The sequence below is a fragment of the Zea mays genome, chromosome 8 (assembly GCF_902167145.1).
Source record: "Zea mays cultivar B73 chromosome 8, Zm-B73-REFERENCE-NAM-5.0, whole genome shotgun sequence".
NCBI lineage: Eukaryota > Viridiplantae > Streptophyta > Magnoliopsida > Poales > Poaceae > Zea > Zea mays.
The window spans coordinates 160269746-160294503 of record NC_050103.1 but is presented as its reverse complement, the minus strand read 5'-3'; positions in this window follow the sequence as shown (position 1 = coordinate 160294503).

Below are 24758 nucleotides of genomic sequence, written 5' to 3'. Positions count from 1 at the left end.
GGAAACATATGTGGTGTGAGGTGTACAAGCCTCTAGTCGATGATAAATGGCCACACAACCCCTATTTTAGACGAAAATAGCCATGAACAACCATTTTCAATAATACCGAAGGCTAACACCAACGGATTCTTGACCAAGAAATAGTCTCCACCAGAAATCCAAGAATGTGATCAATGGCAAGAAAACATTCATGGGGTAAAGTGTACGAGCCTCTGGTCGATGATCAATGGCCACACAACCCCCATTTTTTCGAAAATAGCCATGAACGACCATTTTCAATGACACGGAAGGCTAACACCTACGGATTTTTGACCAAGAAATGGTCTCCACCATAAATCCAAGAATGTGATCTATGGCAAGGAAACATAAGTGAGGTGAGGTGTACGAGCCTCTGGTCGATGATAAATGGCCACACAACCCCTGTTTTTGATGAAAATAGCCATGAACGACCATTTTCAATAATACCGAAGGCTAACACCTACGGATTTTTGACCAAGAAATGGTCTCCACCAGAAATCCAAGAATGTGATCTATGGCAATGAAACATACGTGGGGTGAGGTGTATGAGCCTCTGGTCGATGGTCAATGGCCACACGACCCCCATTTTTGTCGAAAATAGCCATGAACGACCATTTTCAATAATAGCGAAGGCTAACACCTACGGATTTTTGACCAAGAAATGTTCTCCACCAGAAATCCAAAATGTGATCTATGGCAAGGAAAAATATGTGGGGTGAGGTGTACGAGCCTTTGGTCGATGATCAATGGCCACATAACCCCAATTTTTGTCGAAAATAGCCATGAACGACCATTTTCAATGACACTGAAGGCTAACACCTACGGATTTTTGACCAAGAAATGGTCTCCCTCCATAAATCCAAGAATTTGATCTATGGCAAGGAAACATATGTGGGGTGAGGTGTATGGGCCTCTGGTCGATGATCAATGGCCACTCAACGCCCATTTTTGTCTAAAATAGCGATCAACGACCATTTTCAATAATACAGAAATCCGAGAATGTGATCTATGGCAAGGAAACATATGTGGGGTGAGGTGTACGAGCCTCTAGTCGATGATCAATGGCCACACAACCCCCATTTTTGTCGAAAATAGCCATGAACGACCATTTTCAATGATACTGAAGGCTAACACCTCCGGAATTTTGACGAAGAAATGGTCTCCACCATAAATCCAAGAATGTGATCTATGGCAAGGAAACATATGTGTAGTGAGGTGTATGAGCCTCTGGTCGAAGATCAATGGCCAAACAACCCCCATTTTTCTCGAAAATAGCCATGAATGACCATTTTCAATAATACCGAAGGCTAACACATTCAGATTTTTGTCCAAGAAATGGTCTCCACCTGAAATCCAAGAATGTGATCTATGGCAAGGAAACATATGTGGGGTGCGGTGTACGAGCCTCTGGTCGATGATCAATGGCCACACAACCCCCATTTTTGTCGAAAATAGCCATGAACGACCATTTTCAATGACATTGAAGACTAACACTCACGGATTTTTGACCAAGAAATGGTCTCCACCATAAATCCAAGAATGTGATCTATGGCAAGGAAACATATTTGTAGTGAGGTGTATGAGCCTCTGGTCGAATATCAATGGCCACACAACCCTTGTTTTTTGTCGAAAATAGCCATCAACGACCATTTTCAATAGTACCGAAGGCTAACACATTCAAATTTTTGACTAAGAAATGGTCTCCACCAGAAATCAAAGAATGTGATCTATGGAAAGGAAACATATGTGGGCTGAGGTTTATGAGCCTCTGGTCAATGATCAATGGCCACACAACCCTCATTTTTGTCGAAAATAGCCATGAATGACCATTTTCAATAATAGCGAAGGCTAACACGTACGGATTTTTGACCAAGAAATGGTCTCCACCAGAAATCCAAGAATGTGATCAATGGCAAGAAAACATATGTGGGGTAAAGTGTACGAGCCTCTGGTCGATGATCAATGGCCACACAACCCCTATTTTTGTCGAAAATAGCCATGAACGACCATTTTCAATGACACGGAAGGCTAACACCTACGGATTTTTGACCATGAAATGGTCTCCACCATAAATCCAAGAATGTGATCTATGGCAAGGAAACATATGTGAGGTGAGGTGTACGAGCCTCTGGTCGATGATCAATGGCCACGCAACCCCCATTTTTGTCGAAAATAGCCATGAACGACCATTTTCAATGACACTGAAGGCTAACACCTACAGATTTTTGACCAAGAAATGGTCTCCACCATAAATCCAAGAATGTGACCTATGGCAAGGAAACATATGTGGGGTGAGGTGTATGGGCCTCTGGCCAATGATCAATGGCCAAACAACGCCCATTTTTGTCGAAAATAGTGATCAACGACCATTTTCAATAATACCGAAGGCTAACACGTATGCATTTTCGACCAAGAAATGGTCTCCACCAGAAATACGATAATGTGATCTATGGCAAGGAAAAATATGTGAGGTGAGGTGTACGAGCCTCTGGTCGATGATCAATGGCCACACAACCCCCATTTTTGTCAAAAATAGCCATGAACGACCATTTTCAATAATACCGAAGGCTAACACCTACGGATTTTTGACCAAGAAATGGTCTCCACCATAAATCCTAGAATGTGATCTATTACAAGTAAACATATGTGCAGTGAGGTGTATGAGCCTTTGGTCGAATATCAATGGCCACACAACCCCCATTTTTGTCGAAAATAGCAATGAACGACCATTTTCAATAGTACCGAAGGCTAACACATTCGAATTTTTGACCAAGAAATGGTCTCCACCAAAAATCAAAGAATGTGATCTATGGCAAGAAAACATATGTGGGGTGAGGTTTACGAGCCTCTGGTCGATGATCAATGGCCACACAACCCCCATTTTTGTTGAAAATATCCATGAATGACCATTTTCAATAATACCGAAGGCTAACACATACGGATTTTTGACCAAGAAATGGTCTCCACCAGAAATCCAAGAATGTGATCTATGGCAAGGAAACATATGTGGGGTGAGGTGTACGAACCTCTGGTCGATGATAAATGGCCACACAACCCAAATTTTAGTCAAAAATAGCCATGAACGACCATTTTTCAATAATACCAAAGGCTAACACTAACGGATTTCTGACCAAGAAAAGGACCCCACCAGAAATCCAAGAATGTGATCTATGGCAAGAAAACATATGTGGGGTGAAGTGTACGAGCCTCTGGTCGATGATCAATGGCCACACAACCCCCATTTTTGTCGAAAATAGCCATGAACGACCATTTTCAATGACACTGAAGGCTAACACCTAAGGATTTTTGACCAAGAAATGGTCTCCACCATAAATCCAATAATGTGATCTATGGCAAGGAAACATATGTGGCGTGAGTCGTATGAGCCTCTGGTCGAATATCAATGGCCACACAACCCCCATTTTTGTCGAAAATAGCCATGAACGACCATTTTCAATAGTACCAAAGGCTAACACATTCGGATTTTTGACCAAAAATGGTCTCCACCAGAAATCAAAGAATGTGATCTATGGCAAGGAAACATATGTGGGGTGAGGTTTACGAGCCTCTGGTCGATGATCAATGGCCACACAACCCCCATTTTTGTCGAAAATAGCCATGAACGACCATTTTCAATAATACCGAAGGCTAACACGTACGGATTTTTGACCAAGAAATGGTCTCCACCAGAAATCCAAGAATGTGATCTATGGCAAGGAAACATATGTGGGGTGAGGTGTATGGGCCTCTTGTCGATGATCAATGGCCACACAAAGCCCATTTTTGTCTAAAATAGCGATCAACGAATATTTTCAATAATACAGAAGGCTAACACGTATGGATTTTTGACCAATAAATGGTCTGTTGGGACCATGCTTCGTCGCTGAAGGTCCTGCGGGAAGAAACAGCTTCGGCTGAAGCTGTCTGTACGTGACGCCGAAGGGTGCCGTTCATGAAGCTTCGGAAATATAAACCGACTTAAAGATAGAATGACCTTTTAGTCCATAAGAGTTTGAGTCATTGTTGTAAACTTTTATGAGGGGTATGATTGTAATTGCTCACAGGCTGTGTCGTGTGTCTATAAATAGTGAACAGTATTCCTTTACTGTTCATGCATTCTTGTAATTGCAATCACATCACTCGGAAATTATTCCTTGCCAAGGCAGAGGTATAAATGTACCTAAACATTATATTTGAATATTTTAAGTTTATATAATATGTAAATGATGTTGTTTACTTCTAATTTACTTGTCTTTAATGCTTTATGACTCGTGTAATTTTACATTATCTTTGAGAGTTCAATTACGAAGATATAACCTTCGTAATTGTGTCATTATAACCTTCGTCCGAAGTTCATTAAATCCTTGGGGAAATAATGTTTCAGCGGACGAAGGACATTAATATTTAAAATTTTATGTTGCCTTGTTCTTAATTCATAGCATTTGAGAACAAGTCCCCATCATGGTCTCCACCAGAAATCAAAGAATGTGATCTATGGCAAGCAAACATATGTTGGGTGAGCTTTACGAGCCTCTGGTCGATGATCAATGGCCACACAACCCCCATTTTTGTCGAAAATAGCCATGAATGACCATTTTCAATAATACCGAAGGCTAACACGTACGGATTTTTACCAAGAAATGGTCTCCACCAGAAATCAAAGAATGTGATCTATGGCAAGGAAACATATGTGGGGTGAGGTTTATGAGCCTCTGGTCGATGATCAATGTCCACACAACCCCCATTTTTGTCGAAAATCGCCATGAATGACAATTTTCAATAATACCAAAGGCTAACATGTACGGATTTTTGACCAAGAAATGGTCTCCACCAGAAATCCAAGAATGTGATCTATGGCAAGGAAACATATGTGGGGTGAGGTGTACAAGCCTCTGGTCGATGATAAATGGCCACACAACCCCCCATTTTAGACGAAAATAGCCATGAACGACCATTTTCAATAATACCGAAGGCTAACACCAACGGATTCTTGACCAAGAAATGGTCTCCACCAGAAATCCAAGAATGTGATCAACGGCAAGAAAACATTCGTGGGGTAAAGTGTACGAGCTTCTGGTCGATGATCAATGGCCACACAACCCCCATTTTTTTTCGAAAATAGCCATGAACGACCATTTTCAATGACACAGAAGGCTAACAGCTACGGATTTTTGACCAAGAAATGGTCTCCACCATAAATCCAAGAATGTGATCTATGGCAAGGAAACATAAGTGAGGTGAGGTGTACGAGCCTCTATTCGATGATAAATGGCCACACAACCCCTGTTTTTGATGAAAATAGCCATGAACGACCATTTTCAATAATACCGAAGGCTAACACCTACGGATTTTTGACCAAGAAATGGGCTCCACCAGAAATCCAAGAATGTGATCTATGGCAAGGAAACATACGTGGGGTGAGGTGTATGAGCCTCTGGTCGATGATCAATGGCCACACAACCCCCATTTTTGTCGAAAATAGCCATGAACGATCATTTTCAATAATACCGAAGGCTAACACCTACGGATTTTTGACCAAGAAATGTTCTCCACCAGAAATCCAAAATGTGATCTATGGCAAGGAAACATATGTGGGGTGAGGTGTACGAGCCTCTGGTCGATGATCAATGGCCACACAACCCCCATTTTTGTCGAAAATAGCCATGAACGACCATTTTCAATGACACTGAAGGCTAACACCTACGGATTTTTGACCAAGAAATGGTCTCCCTCCATAAATCAAAGAATGTGATCTATGGCAAGGAAACATATGTGGGGTGAAGTGTATGGGCCTCTGGTCGATGATCAATGGCCACACAACGCCCATTTTTGTCTAAAATAGCGATCAACGACCATTTTCAATAATACAGAAGGCTAACACGTATGGATTTTTGACCAAGAAATGGTCTCCACCAGAAATTCGAGAATGTGATCTATGGCAAGGAAACATATGTGGGGTGAGGTGTACGAGCCTCTGGTCGATGATCAATGGCCACACAACCCCCATTTTTGTTGAAAATAGCCATGAACGACCATTTTCAATGACACTGAAGGCTAACACCTCCGGAATTTTGACCAAGAAATGGTCTCCACCATAAATCCAAGAATGTGATCTATGGCAAGGAAACATATGTGTAGTGAGGTGTATGAGCCTCTGGTCGAAGATCAATGGCCAAACAACCCCCATTTTTCTCGAAAATAGCTATGAATGACCATTTTCAATAATACCGAAGGCTAACACATTTAGATTTTTGCCCAAGAAATGGACTCCGCCAGAAATCCAAGAATGTGATCTATGGCAAGGAAACATATGTGAGTGAGGTGTACGAGCCTCTGGTCGATGATCAATGGCCACACAACCCCCATTTTTGTCGAAAATAGCCATGAACGACCATTTTCAATGACATTGAAGGCTAACACTCACGGATTTTTGACCAAGAAATGGTCTCCACCATAAATCCAAGATTGTGATCTATGGCAAGGAAACATATTTGTAGTGAGGTGTATGAGCCTTTGGTCGAATATCAATGGCCACACAACCCTTATTTTTGTCGAAAATAGCCATGAACGACCATTTTCAATAGTACCGAAGACTAACACATTCGGATTTTTGACTAAGAAATGGTCTCCACCAGAAATCAAAGAATGTGATCTATGGCAAGGAAACATATGTGGGGTGAGGTTTATGAGCCTCTGGTCAATGATCAATGGCCACACAACCCTCATTTTTGTCGAAGATAGCCATGAATGACCATTTCAATAATACCGAAGGCTAACACGTACGGATTTTTTACCAAGAAATGGTCTCCACCAGAAATCCAAGAATGTGATCAATGGCAAGAAAACATATGTGGGGTAAAGTGTACGAGCCTCTGGTCGATGATCAATGGCCACACAACCCCTATTTTTGTCGAAAATAGCCATGAACGACCATTTTCAATGACACGGAAGGCTAACACCTACGGATTTTTGACCATGAAATGGTCTCCACCATAAATCCAAGAATGTGATCTATGGCAAGGAAACATATGTGAGGTGAGGTGTATGAGTCTCTGGTCGATGATCAATGGCCACACAACCCCCATTTTTGTCGAAAATAGCCATGAACGACCATTTTCAATGACACTGAAGGCTAACACCTACGGATTTTTGACCAAGAAATGGTCTCCACCATAAATCCAAGAATGTGATCTATGGCAAGGACACATATGTGGGGTGAGGTGTATGGGCCTCTGGCCAATGATCAATGGCCACACAACGCCCATTTTTGTCGAAAATAGTGATCAACGACCATTTTCAATAATACCGAAGGCAAACACGTATGCATTTTCGACCAAGAAATGGTCTCCACCAGAAATCCGATAATGTGATCTATGGCAAGGAAAAATATGTGAGGTGAGGTGTACGAGCCTCTGGTCGATGATCAATGGCCACACAACCCCCATTTTTATCAAAAATAGCCATGAACGACCATTTTCAATAATACCGAAGGCTAACACCTACGGATTTTTGACCAAGAAATGGTCTCCACCATAAATCCAAGAATGTGATCTATTACAAGTAAACATATGTGCAGTGAGGTGTATGAGCCTCTGGTCGAATATCAATGGCCACACAACCAAATTTTTGTCGAAAATAGCAATGAACGACCATTTTCAATAGTACCGAAGGCTAACACATTCGAATTTTTGACCAAGAAATGGTCTCCACCAAAAATCAAAGAATGTGATCTATGGCAAGGAAACATATGTGGGGTGAGGTGTACGAACCTCTGGTCGATGATAAATGGCCACACAACCCCCATTTTAGTCAAAAATAGCAATGAACGACCATTTTTCAATAATACCGAAGGCTAACACTAACGGATTTCTGACCAAGAAATGGTCCCCACCAGAAATCCAAGAATGTGAGCTATGGCAAGAAAACATATGTGGGGTGAAGTGTACGAGCCTCTGGTCGATGATCAATGGCCACACAACCCCCATTTTTGTCGAAAATAGCCATGAACGACCATTTTCAATGACACTAAAGGCTAACACCTAAGGATTATTGACCAAGAAATGGTCTCCACCATAAATCCAATAATGTGATCTATGGCAAGGAAACATATGTGGGGTGAGGTGTATGAGCCTCTGGTCGAATATCAATGGCCACACAACCCCCATTTTTGTCGAAAATAGCCATGAACGACCATTTTCAATAGTACCAAAGGCTAACACATTCGGATTTTTGACCAAAAATGGTCTCCACCAGAAATCAAAGAATGTGATCTATGGCAAGGAAACATATGTGGGGTGAGGTTTACGAGCCTCTGGTCGATGATCAATGGCCACACAACCCCCATTTTTGTCGAAAATAGCCATGAACGACCATTTTCAATAATACCGAAGGCTAACACGTACGGATTTTTGACCAAGAAATGGACTCCACCAGAAATCCAAGAATGTGATCTATGGCAAGGAAACATATGTGAGGTGAGGTGTATGGGCCTCTGGTCGATGATCAATGGCCACACAACGCACATTTTTGTCTAAAATAGCGATCAACGAATATTTTCAATAATACAGAAGGCTAACACGTATCGATTTTTGACCAATAAATGGTCTCCACCAGAAATCCGAGAATGTGATCTATGGCAAGGAAACATATGAGGGGCGAGGTGTACGAGCCTCTGGTCGATGATCAATGGCCACACAACCCCCATTTTTGTCGAGAATAGCCATGAACGACCATTTTCAATGACACTGAAGCCTAACACCTACATAATTTTGACCAAGAAATGGTCTCCACCAAAAATCTAAGAATGTGATATATGGCAAGGAAACATATGTGGGGTGAGGTTTACGAGCCTCTGGTCGAAGATCAATGCGCACACAACCCCCATTTTTGTCGAAAATAGCCATGAATGACCATTTTCAATAATACCGAAGGCTAACACATTCGGATTTTTGCCCAAGAAATGGTTTCCACCAGAAATCCAATAATGTGATCTATGGCAAGGAAACATATGTGGGGTGAGGTGTACGAGCTTCTGGTCGATGATCAATGGCCACACAACCCCCAATTTTGTCGAAAATAGCCATGAACCACCACTTTCAATGACACCGAAGGCTAACACCTACGGATTTTTGACCAAGAAATGGTCTCCACCATAAATCCAAGAATGTGATCTATGGCAAGGAAACATATATGTTGTGAGGTGTACGAGCCTCTGGTCGATGATCAATGGCCACACAACCCCTATTTTTGTCGAAAATAGCCATGAACTACCATTTTCAATAGTACCAAAGGCTAACACATTCGGATTTTTGACCAAGAAATGGTCTCCACCAGAAATCAAAGAATGTGATCTATGACAAGGAAACATATGTGTGGTGAGGTGTACGAGCCTCTGGTCGAAGATAAATGGCCACACGACCCCCATTTTTTATGAAAATAGCCATGAACGACCATTTTCAATAACACCGAAGGCTAACAACTACGAATTCTTGACCAAGAAATGGTCTCCACCAGAAATCCAAGAATGTGATCTATGGCAAGGAAACATATGTGGGGTGAGGTGTTTGAGCCTCTGGTCGATGATCAATGGCCACACAACCCCCATTTTTGTCGAAAATAGCCATGAACGACCATTTTCAATAACACCGAAGGCTAACAACTACGAATTCTTGACCAAGAAATGGTCTCCACCATAAATCCAAGAATGTGATCTTTGACAAGGAAACATATGTGGGGTGAGGTGTATGGGCATCTAGTCGAAGATCAATGGCCACACAACCCCCATTTTTGTCGAAAATAGCCATCAACGACCATTTTCAATAATACCGAAGGCTAACACTTATGGATTTTTGCCCAAGAAATGGTCTCCACCAGAAATCCAAGAATGTAATCTATGGCAAGGAAACATATGTGGGGTGAGGTGTACGAGGCTCTGGTCGATGATAAATGGCCACGCAACCCCCATTTTGTCGAAAATAGCCATGAACCACCATTTTCAATGACACCGAAGCCTAGCACCTACGGATTTTTGACCAAGAAATGGTCTCCACCATAAATCCAAGAATGTGATCTATGGCAAGGAAACATATGTGCAGTGAGGTGTACGAGCCTCTGGTCGAATATCAATAGCCACACAACCCCTATTTTTGTCGAAAATAGCCATGAACGACCATTTTCAATGACACTGAAGGCTAACACCTACGAAATTTTGACCAAGAAATGGTCTCCACCATAAATTGAAGAATGTGATATATGGCAAGGAAACATATGTGTAGTGAGGTGTATGAGCGTCTGGTCGAATATCAATGGCCACACAACCCCCATTTTTGTCGAAAATAGCCATGAACGACCATTTTCAATAGTACCGAAGGCTAACACATTCAGATTTTTGACCAAGAAATGGTCTCCACCAGAAATCAAAGAATGTGATCTATGGCAAGCAAACATATGTGGGGTGAGGTTTACGAGCCTCTGGTCGATGATCAATGGCCACACAACCCCCATTTTGTCGAAAATAGCCATGAATAACCATTTTCAATAATACCGAAGGCTAACACGTACGGATTTTTGACCAAGAAATGGTCTCCACTAGAAATCCAAGAATGTGATCTATGGCAAGGAAACATATGTGGGGTGAGGTGTATGAGCCTCTGGTCGATGATAAATGGCCACACAACCCCCATTTTAGTCAAAAAGTAGCCATGAACGACCATTTTTCAATAATACCAAAGGCTAACACCAACGGATTTCTGACCAAGAAATGGTCTCCACCAGAAATCCAAGAATGTGATATTTGGCAAGAAAATATATGTGGGGTGAAGTGTACGACCCTCTAGTTGATGATCAATGGCCACACAACCCCCATTTTTGTCGAAAATAGCCATGAACGACCATTTTCGATGACACTGAAGGCTAACACCTATGGATTTTTGACCAAGAAATGGTCTCCACCATAAATCCAAGAATGTGATTAATGGAAAGGAAACATATGTGTAGTGAGGTGTATGAGCCTCTGGTCGAAGATCAATGGCCACACAATCCCCATTTTTGTCGAAAATAGCCATGAATGACCATTTTCAATAATACCGAAGGCTAACACATTCGGATTTTTGCCCAAGAAATGGTCTCCACTAGAAATCCAAGAATGTAATCTATGGCAAGGAAACATATGTGGGGTGAGGTGTACGAGCATCTAGTCGATGATCAATGGCCACACGACCCCATTTTTTGTCGAAAATAGCCATGAACGACCATTTTCAAGGACACTGAAGGCTAACACCTACGGATTTTTTACCAAGAAATGGTCTCCACCATAAATCCAAGAATGTGATCTATGGCAAGGAAACATATGTGTAGTGAGGTGTATGAGCCTCTGGTCGAATATCAATGGCCACACAACCCCCATTTTTGTCGAAAATAGCCATGAACGACCATTTTCAATACTACCGAAGGCTAACACATTCGGATTTTTGACCAAGAAATGGTCTCCACCAGAAATCAAAGAATGTGATCTATGGCAAGCAAACATATGTGGGGTGAGCTTTACGAGCCTTTGGTCGATGATCAATGGCCACACAACCCCCATTTTTGTCGAAAATAGCCATGAATGACCATTTTCAATAATACCAAAGGCTAACACGTACGGATTTTTGACCAAGAAATGGTCTCCACCAGAAATCCTAGAATGTGATCTATGGCAAGGAAACATATGTGGGGTGAGGTGTACGAGCCTCTGGTCGATGATAAATGGCCACACAACCCCCATTTTAGATGAAAAGAGCCATGAACGATTATTTTTAATAATACCGAAGGCTAACACCAACGGATTCTTGACCAAAAATGGTCTCCACCAGAAATCCAAGAATGTGATCAATGTTAAGAAAACATATGTGGGGTAAAGTGTACGAGCCTCTAGTCGATGATCAACGGCCACACAACCCCCATTTTTGTCGAAAATAGCCATGAACGACCATTTTCAATGACATTTTTGACAAAGAAATTGTCTCCACCATAAATCCAAGAATGTGATCTATGGCAAGGAAACATATGTGTAGTGAGGTGTATGAGCCTCTGGTCGAAGATCAATGGCCACAAAACCCCCATTTTTGTCGAAAATAGCCATGAATGACCATTTTCAATAATACCGAAGGCTAACACATTCGAATTTTTGCCCAAGAAATGGTCTCCACCAGAAACCCAAGAATGTGATCTATGACAAGAATGTGATCTATGACAAGAAATGGTCTCCACCAGAAATCCAAGAATGTGATCTATGGCAAGGAAACATACGTGGGGTGAGGTGTTTGAGCCTCTGGTCGATGATCAATGGCCACACAACCTCCATTTTAGTCGAAAATAGCCATGAACGACCATTTTCAATAATACCGAAGGCTAACACCTACGGATTTTTGACCAAGAAATGGTCTCCACCAGAAATCCAAGAATATGATCTATGGCAAGGAAACATATGTGGGGTGAGGTGTACGAGCCTCTGGTCGATGATCAATGGCCACAAAACCCCCATTTTTGTCGATAATAGCCATGAACGACCATTTTCAATGACACAGAAGGCTAACACCTATGGATTTTTGACCAAGAAATGGTCTCCACCATAAATACAAGAATGTGATCTATGGCTAGGAAACATATGTATAGTGAGGTGTATGAGCCTCTGGTCGAATATCAATGGCCAAACAACCCCCATTTTTGTCGAAAATAGCCATAAACGACCATTTTCAATAGTACCAAACGCTAACACATTTGGAGTTATTGACCAAGAAATGGTCTCCACCAGAAATCAAAGAATGTGATCTATGGCAAGGAAACATATGTGGGGTGAGGTTTACAAGCCTCTGGTCGATGATCAATGGCCACACAACCCCCATTTTTGTCGAAAATAACCATGAACGACCATTTTCAATAGTACCGAAGGCTAACACATTTGGATTTTTGACCAAGAAATGGTCTCCACCAGAAATCAAAGAATGTGATCTATGGCAAAGAAACATATGTGGGGTGAGGTTTACGATCCTCTGGTATATGATTAATGGCCACACAACCCCCATTTTTGTCGAAAATACCATGAATGACCATTTTCAATAATACCGAAGGCTAACACGTATGGATTTTTGGCCAAGAAATGGTCTCCACCAGAAATCCAAGAATGTGATCTATGGCAAGGAAACATATATGGGGTGAGGTGTACGAGCCTCTGGTCGATGATAAATGGCCACACAACCCCCATTTTAGTCGAAAATAGTCATGAACGACCATTTTCAATAATACCGAAGGCTAACACCAACGGATTTTTGACCAAGAAATGGTCTCCACCAGAAATCCAAGAATGTGATCTATGGCAAGAAAACATATGTGGAGTGAAGTGTACGAAGCTCTAGTTGATGATCAATGGCCACACAACCCCCTTTTTTGTCGAAAATAGCCATGAACGACCATTTTCAATGACACTGATGGCTAACACCTACGGATTTTTTACCAAGAAATGGTCTCCACCATAAATCCAAGAATGTGATCTATGGCAAGGAAACATATGTGTAGTGCGGTGTATGAGCCTCTGGTCGAAGATCAATGGCCACACAACCCCCATTTTTGTCGAAAATAGCCATGAATGACCATTTTCAATAATACCGAAGGCTAACACATTCAGATTTTTGCCCAAGAAATGGTCTCCACCAGAAATCCAAGAATGTGATCTATGGCAAGGAAACATATGTGGGGTGAGGTGTACGAGCCTCTGGTCGATGATCAATAGCCACACAACCCCCATTTTGTCGAAAATATCCATGAACGACCTTTTCAATAATACTGAAGGCTAACACGTACGAAATTTTTACCAAGAAATGGTCTCCACCAAAAATCCAAGAATGTGATCTATGACAAGGAAACATATGTGGGGTGAGGTGTACGAGCCTCTGGTCGATGATAAATGGCCACACAACCCCCATTTTTGATGAAAATAGCCATGAACGACCATTTTCAAAAATACCGAAGGCTAAGACCTACGGATTTTTTACCAAGAAATGGTCTCCACCAGAAATCCAAGAATGTGATCAATGACAAGGAAACATATGTGGGGTGAGGTGTATGAGCCTCTGGTCGATGATCAATGGCCACACAACCCCCATTTTTGTCGAAAATATCCATGAACGACCATTTTCAATAATACCGAAGGCTAACACCTACGGATGTTTGACCAAGAAATGGTCTCCACCAGAAATCCAATAATGTGTTCTATGGCAAGGAAACATATGTGGAGTGAGGTGTATGAGCCTCTGGTCGATGATCAATGGCACACAACCCCCATTTTTGTCGAAAATAGCCATGAACGACCATTTTCAATAATACCGAAGGCTAACACCTACGAATTTTTGACCAAGAAATGGTCTCCACCATAAATCCAAGAATGTTATCTATGGCAAGGAAACATATGTGTAGTGAGGTGTATGAGCCTCTGGTCGAATATCAATGGCCACACAACCCCCATTTTTGTCGAAAATAGCCATGAACGACCATTTTCAATAGTACCGAAGGCTAACACATTCGGATTTTTGACCAACAAATGGTCTCCACCAGAAATCAAAGAATGTGACCTATGGGAAGGAAACATATGTGGGGTGAGGTTGACAAGCCTCTGGTCGATGATCAATGGCCACACAACCCCCATTTTTGTCAAAAATAGCCATGAATGACCATTTTCAATAATACAGAAGGCTAACATGTACGGATTTTTGACCAAGAAATGGTCTCCACCAGAATTCAAAGAATGTGATCTATGGCAAGGAAACATATGTGGGGTGAGGTTTATGAGCCTCTGGTCGATGATCAATGTCCACACAACCCCCATTTTTGTCGAAAATAGCCATGAACGACCATTTTCAATAGTACCGAAGGCTAACACATTCGGATTTTCGACCAAGAAATGGTCTACACCAGAAATCAAAGAATGTGATATATGGCAAGGAAACATATGTGGGGTGAGGTTTACGTTCCTCTGGTCAATGATCAATGGCCACACAACCCCCATTTTTGTCGAAAATACCATGAATGACCATTTTCAATAATACCGAAGGCTAACACGTACGGATTTTTGACCAAGAAATGGTCTCCACCAGAAATCCAAGAATGTGATCTATGGCAAGGAAACATATGTGGGGTGAGGTGTACGAGCCTCTGGTCGATGATAAATGGCCACACAACCCCCATTTTAGTCGAAAATAGCCATGAACGACCATTTTCAATAATACCGAAGGCTAACACCAACGGATTTTTGACCAAGAAATGGTCTCCACCAGAAATCCAAGAATGTGATCTATGGCAAGAAAACATATGTGGGTTGAAGTGTACGAGCCTCTGGTCGATGATCAATGGCCACACAACCCCCATTTTTGTCGAAAATAGCCATGAACGACCATTTTCAATGACACTGAAGGCTAACACCTACGGATTTTTGACCAAGAAATGGTCTCCACCATAAATCCAGGAATGTGATCTATGGCAAGGAAACATATGTGTAGTTGGGTGTATGAGCCTCTGGTCTAAGATCAATGGCCACACAACCCCCATTTTTCTCGAAAATAGCCATGAATGACCATTTTCAATAATACCGAAGGCTAACACATTCGGATTTTTTCCCAAGAAATGGTCTCCACCAGAATTCCAAGAATGTGATCTATGGCAAGGAAACATATGTGGGGTGAGGTTTACGAGCCTCTGGTCGATGATCAATGGCCACGCAACCCCCATTTTGTCGAAAATAGCCATGAACGACCATTTTCAATAATACTGAAGGCTAACACGTACAAATTTTTTACCAAGACATGATCTCCACCAAAAATCCAAGAATGTGATCTATGGCAAGGAAACATATGTGGGGTGAGGTTTATGAGCCTCTGGTCGATGATCAATGTCCACACAACCCCCATTTTTGTCGAAAATAGCCATGAACGAACATTTTCAATAGTACCGAAGGCTAACACATTCGGATTTTTGACCAAGAAATGGTCTACACCAGAAATCAAAGAATGTGATATATGGCAAGGAAACATATGTGGGGTGAGGTTTACGTTCCTCTGGTCAATGATCAATGGCCACACAACCCCCATTTTTGTCAAAAATACCATGAATGACCATTTTCAATAATACCGAAGGCTAACACGTACGGATTTTTGACCCAGAAATGGTCTCCACCAGAAATCCAAGAATGTGATCTATGGCAAGGAAACATATGTGGGGTGAGGTGTACGAGCCTCTGGTCGATGATAAATGGCCACACAACCCCCATTTTAGTCGAAAATAGCCATGAACGACCATTTTCAATAATACCGAAGGCTAACACCAACGGATTTTTGACCAAGAAATTGTCTCCACCAGAAATCCAAGAATGTGATCTATGGCAAGAAAACATATGTGGGTTGAAGTGTACGAGCCTCTGGTCGATGATCAATGGCCACACAACCCCCATTTTTGTAGAAAATAGCCATGAACGACCATTTTCAATGACACTGAAGGCTAACACCTACGGATTTTTGACCAAGAAATGGTCTCCACCATAAATCCAGGAATGTGATCTATGGCAAGGAAACATAGGTGTAGTTGGGTGTATGAGCCTCTGGTCTAAGATCAATGGCCACACAACCCCCATTTTTCTCGAAAATAGCCATGAATGACCATTTTCAATAATACCGAAGGCTAACACATTTGGATTTTTGCCCAAGAAATGGTCTCCACCAGAATTCCAAGAATGTGATCTATGGCAAGGAAACATATGTGGGGTGAGGTTTACGAGCCTCTGGTCGATGATCAATGGCCACGCAACCCCCATTTTGTCGAAAATAGCCATGAACGACCATTTTCAATAATACTGAAGGCTAACACGTACGAATTTTTTACCAAGACATGGTCTCCACCAAAAATCCAAGAATGTGATCTATGGCAAGGAAACATATGTGGGGTGAGGTGTACGAGCCTCTGGTCGATGATACATGGCCACAAAACCCCCATTTTTCATGAAAATAGCCATGAACGACCATATTCAATAATACCGAAGGCTAAGACCTACGGATTTTTGACCAAGAAATGGTATCCACCAGAAATCCAAGAATGTGATCTATGGCAAGGAAACATATATGGGGTGAGGTGTATGAGCCTCTCGTTGATGATCAATGGCCACACAACCCCCATTTTTGTCGAAAATAGCCATGAACGACCATTTTCAATAATACCGAAGGCTAACACCTACAGATTTTTGACCAAGAAATGGTCTCCACAAAAAATCCAACAATGTGATCTATGGCAAGGAAACATATGTGGGGTGAGGTGTACGACCCTCAGGTCGATGATCAATGGCCACACAACCCCCATTTTTGTCGAAAATAGCCATGAACGACCATTTTCAATGGCACTGAAGGCTAACACCTACGGATTTTTGACCAAGAAATGGTCTCCACCATAAATCCAAGAATGTGATCTATGGCACGGAAACATATGTGTAGTGAGGTGTATGAGCCTATAGTCGAATATCACTGGCCACACAACCCCCATTTTGTCGAAAATAGCCATGAACGACCATTTTCAATAGTACCGAAGGCTAACACATTCAGATTTTTGACCAAGAAATGGTCTCCACCAGAAATCAAAGAATGTGATCTATGGCAAGGAAACATATGTGGGGTGAGGTTTACGAGCCTCTGGTCGATGATCAATGGCCACACAATCCGCATTTTTGTCGAAAATAGCCATGAATGACCATTTTCAATAATAGCGAAGGCTAACACGTACGGATTTTTGACCAAGAAATGGTCTGCACCAGAAATCCAAGAATGCGATCTATGGCAAGGAAACATATGTGGGGTGAGGTGTACGAGCCTCTAGTCGATGATAAATGGCCACACAACCCCCATTTTAGTCGAAAATAGCCATGAACGACCATTTTCAATAATACCGAAGGCTAACTCCAACGGATTTTTGACAAGGAAATGGTCTCCACCAGAAATCCAAGAATGTGATTTATTGCAAGGAAACATATGAGGGGTGAGGTGTACGAGCCTCTGGTCGATGATAAATGGCCACAGAACACCCATTTTGGTCGAAAATAGCCATGAACGACCATTTTCAATAGTACTGAAGGCTAACACATTCGGATTTTTGACCAAGAAATGGTCGGGGTGAGGTTTACGAGCCTCTGGTCAATGATAAATGGCCACACAACCCCCATTTTAGTCGAAAATAGCCATGAACGACCATTTACAATAATACCGAAGGCTAACACCAACGGATTTTTGACCAAGAAATGGTCTCCACCAGAAATCCAAGAATGTGATATATGGCAAGAAAACATATGTGGGGTGAAGTGTACGAGCCTCTGGTCAATGATCAATGGCCACACAACCCCCATTTTTGCCGAAAATAGCCATGAACGACCATTTTCAATGACAATGAAGACTAATACCTATGGATTTTTGACCAAGAAATGGTCTCCACCATAAATCCAAGAATGTGATCAATGGCAAGGAAACATATGTGTAGTGAGGTGTATGAGCCTCTGGTCGAAGATCAATGGCCACGCAATCCCTATTTTTGTCGAAAATAGCCATGAATGACCATTTTCAATAATACCGAAGGCTAACACATCCATAGGTGTTTGCCTTCGGTATTATTGAAAATGGTTGTTAATGCAATTTTCGACAAAAATTGGGGTTGTGTAGCCATTGACCATCGAACAAAGGCTCGTACACCTGACCCCACATATGTTTCCTTGCCATAGGTCACATTCTTTGATTTCTAGTGGGGACCACTTCTTGGTCGAGATCCGTAGGTGTTAGCCTTCGATATTATTGAAAATGGTCGTTCTTACAATTTTGGACAAAAATGGGGGCTATGTGGCAATTGATTATCAACCAGAGGCTCATACACTTGACCCCACATATGTTTCCTTGCCATAGATCACATTCTTGGATTTTTGGTGGAGGCCATTTCTTGGCCAAAAATCCGTTGGTGTTAGCCTCAGTATTATTGAAAATGGGGGTTTTTTAGTCGATGATCAATGGCCACACAACCCCATTTTTGTCGAAAATAGCATGAACGGCCATTTTCAATAATACTGAAGGCTAACACCTACGGATTTTTGACCTAGAAATGGTCTCCGCCAGAAATCCAAGAATGTGACCTATGGAAAGGAAACATATGTGGGGTGAGGTGTATGAATCTCTAGTCGATGATCAATGGACACACAACCCCTATTTTTGTTGGAAATAGCATGAATGACCATTTTCAATAATAGTGAAGGCTAACACCTATGGATTTTTGATCAAGAAATGGTCTCTGCCAGAAATGCAAGAATATGATCTATGGCAAGGACACATATGTGGGTTGTGGTTTCTGAGCCTCTGGTCATTGGTAAATGGCCACACAACCCCCATTTTGACGAAAATAGCATGAACGACCATTTTCAATAATAACGAGGGCTAACACCTATGGATTTTTGACCAAGAAATGGCCTCCACTAGAAATCTAAGAATGTGATCTATGGCAAGGAAACATATGTGGATTGAGGTGTACGAGCCTCTGGTCCATGATTATTGGCCACACAACGCATATTTTTGCCGAAAATTGCATCAACGACCATTTAGAATAATACCGAAGGCTAACACCTACAGATTTTTGACCAATAAATGGTCTCCACCAAAAATCCAAAAATGTGATCTATGGCATAGAAACATATGTGGGATGAGGTGTACGAGTCTCTAGTCGATGATCAATGGCCACACAACCCCCATTTTTGTCAAAAATAGCATGAATGACCATTTTCAATAATACCGAAGGATAACACCTATGGATTTCTGACTAAGAAATCGTCTCCGCCAGAAATCTAAGAATGTGATCTATGGCAAGGAAAATATGTGGGGTATGGTGTACGAGCCTCTGGTCGATGATCAATGGCCACACAACCCCCATTTTGTCGAAAATAGCCAAGAACGACCATTTTCAATAATACCGAAGGCTAACGCCTACGGATTTTCGACCAAGAAATGGTCTCCACCAAAATACAAGAATGTAATCTATGGCAAGGAAACATATGTGGGGTGAGGTGTACGAGCCTTTGGTCAATGATAAATGGCCACACAAGCCCCATTTTGGTCAAAAATAGCATGAACGACCATTTTCAATAATACTGAAGGCTAACACCAACGGATTTTTCACTGAGAAATGGTCTCCACCAGAAATCCAAGAATGTGATCGATGGCAAGGAAACATATGTGGGGAGAGGTGTACGAGCCTCTGGTTGACGATCAAAGGCCACCCAACACCTATTTTTGTTGAAAATAGCATGAACGACCATTTTCAATAATACTGAAGGCAAACACCTATGGATTTTTGACCAAGAACTGGTCTCCACCAGAAATCCAAGAATGTGATTTATCGCAAGGAACCATATGTGGGGTGAGGTGAACGAGCCTCTGGTCAATGATCAATGGCCACACAACCCCCATTTTTGTCGAAAATAGTAATGAACGACTATTTTCAATAATACCGAAGGCTAACACCTACGGATTTTTGACCAAGAAATGGTCTCCACCAGAAATCCAAGAATGTGATCTATGGCAAGGAAACATATGTGGGGTGAGGTGAATGAGCCTCTGGTCAATGATCAATTGCCACACGACCCCCATTTTTGTCGAAAATAGCCATAAACAACCATTTTCAATAATACCAAAGGCTATAGATTTTTGACCAAGAAATGGTGTCCACCAGAAATCCAAGAATGTGACATATGGCAAGGAAACATATGTGGGGTGAGGTGTACGAGCAACTGGTCGATGATCAATGGCCACACAACCCCCATTTTTGTCGAAAATAGCATGAACGACCATTTTCAATAACAATGTAGGCTAACACCTATGGATTTTTGACCAAGAAATGGTTTCCATCAAAAATCCAAGAATGTGATCTATGGCAAGAAAACATACGTGGGGTGAAGTGTACGTGCCTCTGGTCGATGATCAATGGCCGCACTATCGACCAGAGGCACGTACACTTCACCCCACGTATGTTTTCTTGCCATAGATCACATTCTTGAATATCTGATGGAAACCAATTCTTGGTCAAAAATCCATAGGTGTTAGCCTTTGTTATTATTGAAAATTGTCGTTCATGCTATTTTCGACAAAATGGGAGTTGTGTGGCCATTGATCATCGACCAGTTACTCGTACACCACACCACACATATGTTTCCTTGCCATAGGTCACATTCTTGGATTTCTGGTGGAGACCATTTCTTGGTCATAAATCTGTAGCCTTTGGTATTATTGAAAATGGTCGTTCATGGCTACTTTCGACAAAAATGGGGGTCGTGTGGCCATTGATCAATGACCAGAGGCTCGTTCACCTCACTCCACATATGCTTCCTTGCCATAGATCACATTCTTGGATTTCTGGTGGAGACCATTTCTTGGTCAAAAATCTGTAGGTGTTAGCCTTCGGTATTATTGAAAATGGTCATTCATGGCTATTTTCGACAAAAATGGGGGTTGTGTGGCCATTGATCATTGACCAGAGGCTCGTTCACCTCACCCCACATATGGTTCCTTGCCATAGATCAGATTCTTTGATTTCTGGTGGAGACCAGTTCTTGGTCAAAAATCCGTAGGTGTTTGCCTTCGGTATTATTGAAAATGGTCGTTCATGCTATTTTCAACAAAAATAGGTGTTGGGTGGCCTTTGATCGTCAACAAGAGGCTCGTACACCTCTCCCCACATATGTTTCCTTACCATAGATCACATTCTCGGATTTCTGGTGGAGACCATTTCTTAGTGAAAAATCCGTTGGTGTTAGCCTTCAGTATTATTGAAAATGGTCGTCCATGCTATTTTCGACCAAAATGGGGCTTGTGTGGCCATTTATCATTGACCAAAGGCTCGTACACCTCATCCAACATATGTTTCCTTGCCATAGATTACATTCTTGTATTTCTGGTGGAGACCATTTCTTGGTCGAAAATTCGTAGGCGTTAGCCTTCAGTATTATTGAAAATGGCCGTTCTTGGCTATTTTCGACAAAATGGGGGTTGTGTGGCCATTGATCATCGACCAGAGGCTCGTACACCATACCCCACATATTTTCCTTTCCATAGATCACATTCTTAGATTTCTGGTGGATACCATTTCTTAGTAAAAAATCCATAGCTGTTATCCTTCAGTATTATTGAAAATGGTCGTTCATTCTATTTTTTGACAAAAATGGGGGTTGTGTAGCCATTGACCATCGAACAGAGGCTCGTACACCTGACCCCACATATATTTCCTTGCCATAGATCACATTCTTGGATTTCTAGTGGAGACCATTTCTTGGTCAAAAATCCATAGGTGTTAGCCTTCGGTATTATTGAAAATAGTCGTTTATGCTATTTTGACAAAAATGGGGGTTGTGTGGCCATTGATCATCGACTAGAGACTCGTACACCTCATCCCACATATGTTTCTATGCCATAGATCACATTTTTGTATTTTTGGTGGAGATCATTTATTGGTCAAAAATTTGTAGGTGTTAGCCTTCGTTATTATTGAAAATGGTCGTTGATGCAATTTTCGGCAAAAATATGCGTTGTGTGGCTAGAAATCATGGACTAGAGGCTCGTACACCTCAATCCACATATGTTTCCTTGCCATAGATCACATTCTTAGAATTCTGGTGGAGGCCATTTCTTGGTCAAAAATCTGTAGGTGTTAGCCCTCGGTATTATTGAAAATGGCCGTTCATGCTATTTTCGTCAAAAATGGGGGTTGTGTGGCCATTGATCAACGACCAGAGGCTCTGAAATCACACACCACATATGTTTCCTTGCCATAGATCACATTCTTGCATTTCTGGCAGAGACCATTTCTTGATCAAATATCCATAGGTGTTAGCCTTCACTATTATTGAAAATGGTCATTCATGCTGTTTTCAACAAAAAATAGGGGTTGTGTGTCCATTGATCATCGACTAGAGGTTCATACACCTCACCCCACATATGTTTCCTTGCCAAAGGTCACATTCTTGGATTTCTAGTGGAGACCATTTCTAGGTCAAAAATCCGTAGGTGTTAGCCTTTGGTATTATTGAAAATGGCCGTTCATGCTATTTTCGACAGAAATGGGGTTGTGTGGCCATTGATCATCGACTAAAAAAACCCCCATTTTCAATAATACCGAGGCTAACACCAACGGATTTTTGTCCATGAAATGGCCTCCACCAAAAATCCAAGAATGTGATCTATGGCAAGGAAACATATGTGGGGTCAGGTGTGTGAGCCTCTGGTTGATAATCAATGGGCACACAACCCCCATTTTTGTTTAAAATTGCAAGAACGACCATTTTCAATAATATCGAAGGCTAACACCTACGGATCTCGACCAAGAAGTGGTCTCCACTAGAAATCCAAGAATGTGACCTATGCCAAGGAAACATATGTGGGGTCAGGTGTACGAGTCTCTGTTCGATGGTCAATGGCTACACAACCCCTATTTTTGTCGAAAATTGCATCAACGACCATTTCCAATAATACCGAAGGCAAACACCTACGAATTTTTGACCAATAAATTGTCTCGACCAAAAATCCAAAAAAGTGATCTATGGCATGGAAACATATGTGGGGTGAGGTGTACGAGCCTCTGGTCGATGATTAATGGTCACACAACACCTATTTTTGTCGAAAATGCCATGAACAACCATTTTCAATAATACCCATGGCTAACACCTACGAATTTTTGAACAAAAAGTGATCTCCACCAGAAATCCAAGAATGTGATCTATGGAAAAAAACATACTTGAGGTGAGGTGTACGAGCCTCTGGTCAATGATCAATGGCCACACAACTCCCATTTTTGTCGAAAATAACATGAAGGACCATTTTCAATTATACCGAAGGCTAACACCAACAGATTTTTGGCCAAGAAATGGTCTCCACCAGAAAACCAAGAATGTGATCTATGGCAAGGAAACCTATGTGGGGTGAGGTGTAGGAGCCTCTAGTCGATGATCAATGGCCACACAACCTTCATCTTTGCCGAAAATAGCCATGAAACAACCATTTTCAATAAAACCAAAGGCTTACACCAACGGGTTTTTTACCAAGAAATGATCTCCACCAAAAATCCAAGAATGTGATCTATGGCAAGGAAACATATGTCGGGTCAGGTGTATGAACCTTTGGTCGATGATCAATGGCTACACAACCCCCATTTTTGTCCAAAATAGCAAGAACGAGCATTTTCAACAATACTGAAGGCTAACACCTACGGATTTTTGACCAACAAATGGACCCCACCAGAAATCCAAGAATGTGACCTATGGCAAGGAAACATATGTGGGGTTAGGTGTACGAGCCTTTGTTCGATGGTCAATGGCTACACAACCCCCATTTTGTCGAAAATAGAATGAACGACCATTTTCAATAATACCGAATGCTAGCACCTACGGATTTTTGACCAAGAAATGGTCTCCACCAGAAATTTAAAAATGTGACCTATGACAAGGAAACATATGTGGGGTCTGGTGTACAAGCCTCTGGTCGATGATCAATGGCCCCACAACCCCCATTTTGTCGAAAGTAGCCATGAACGATCATTTTCAATAATACTGAAGGCTAACACCTAGGATTTTTACCAAGAAATGGTCACCACTAGAAATCCAAGAATGTGATCCACGGTAAGGAAACATATGTGGGTGAGGTGTACGAGCCTCTGGT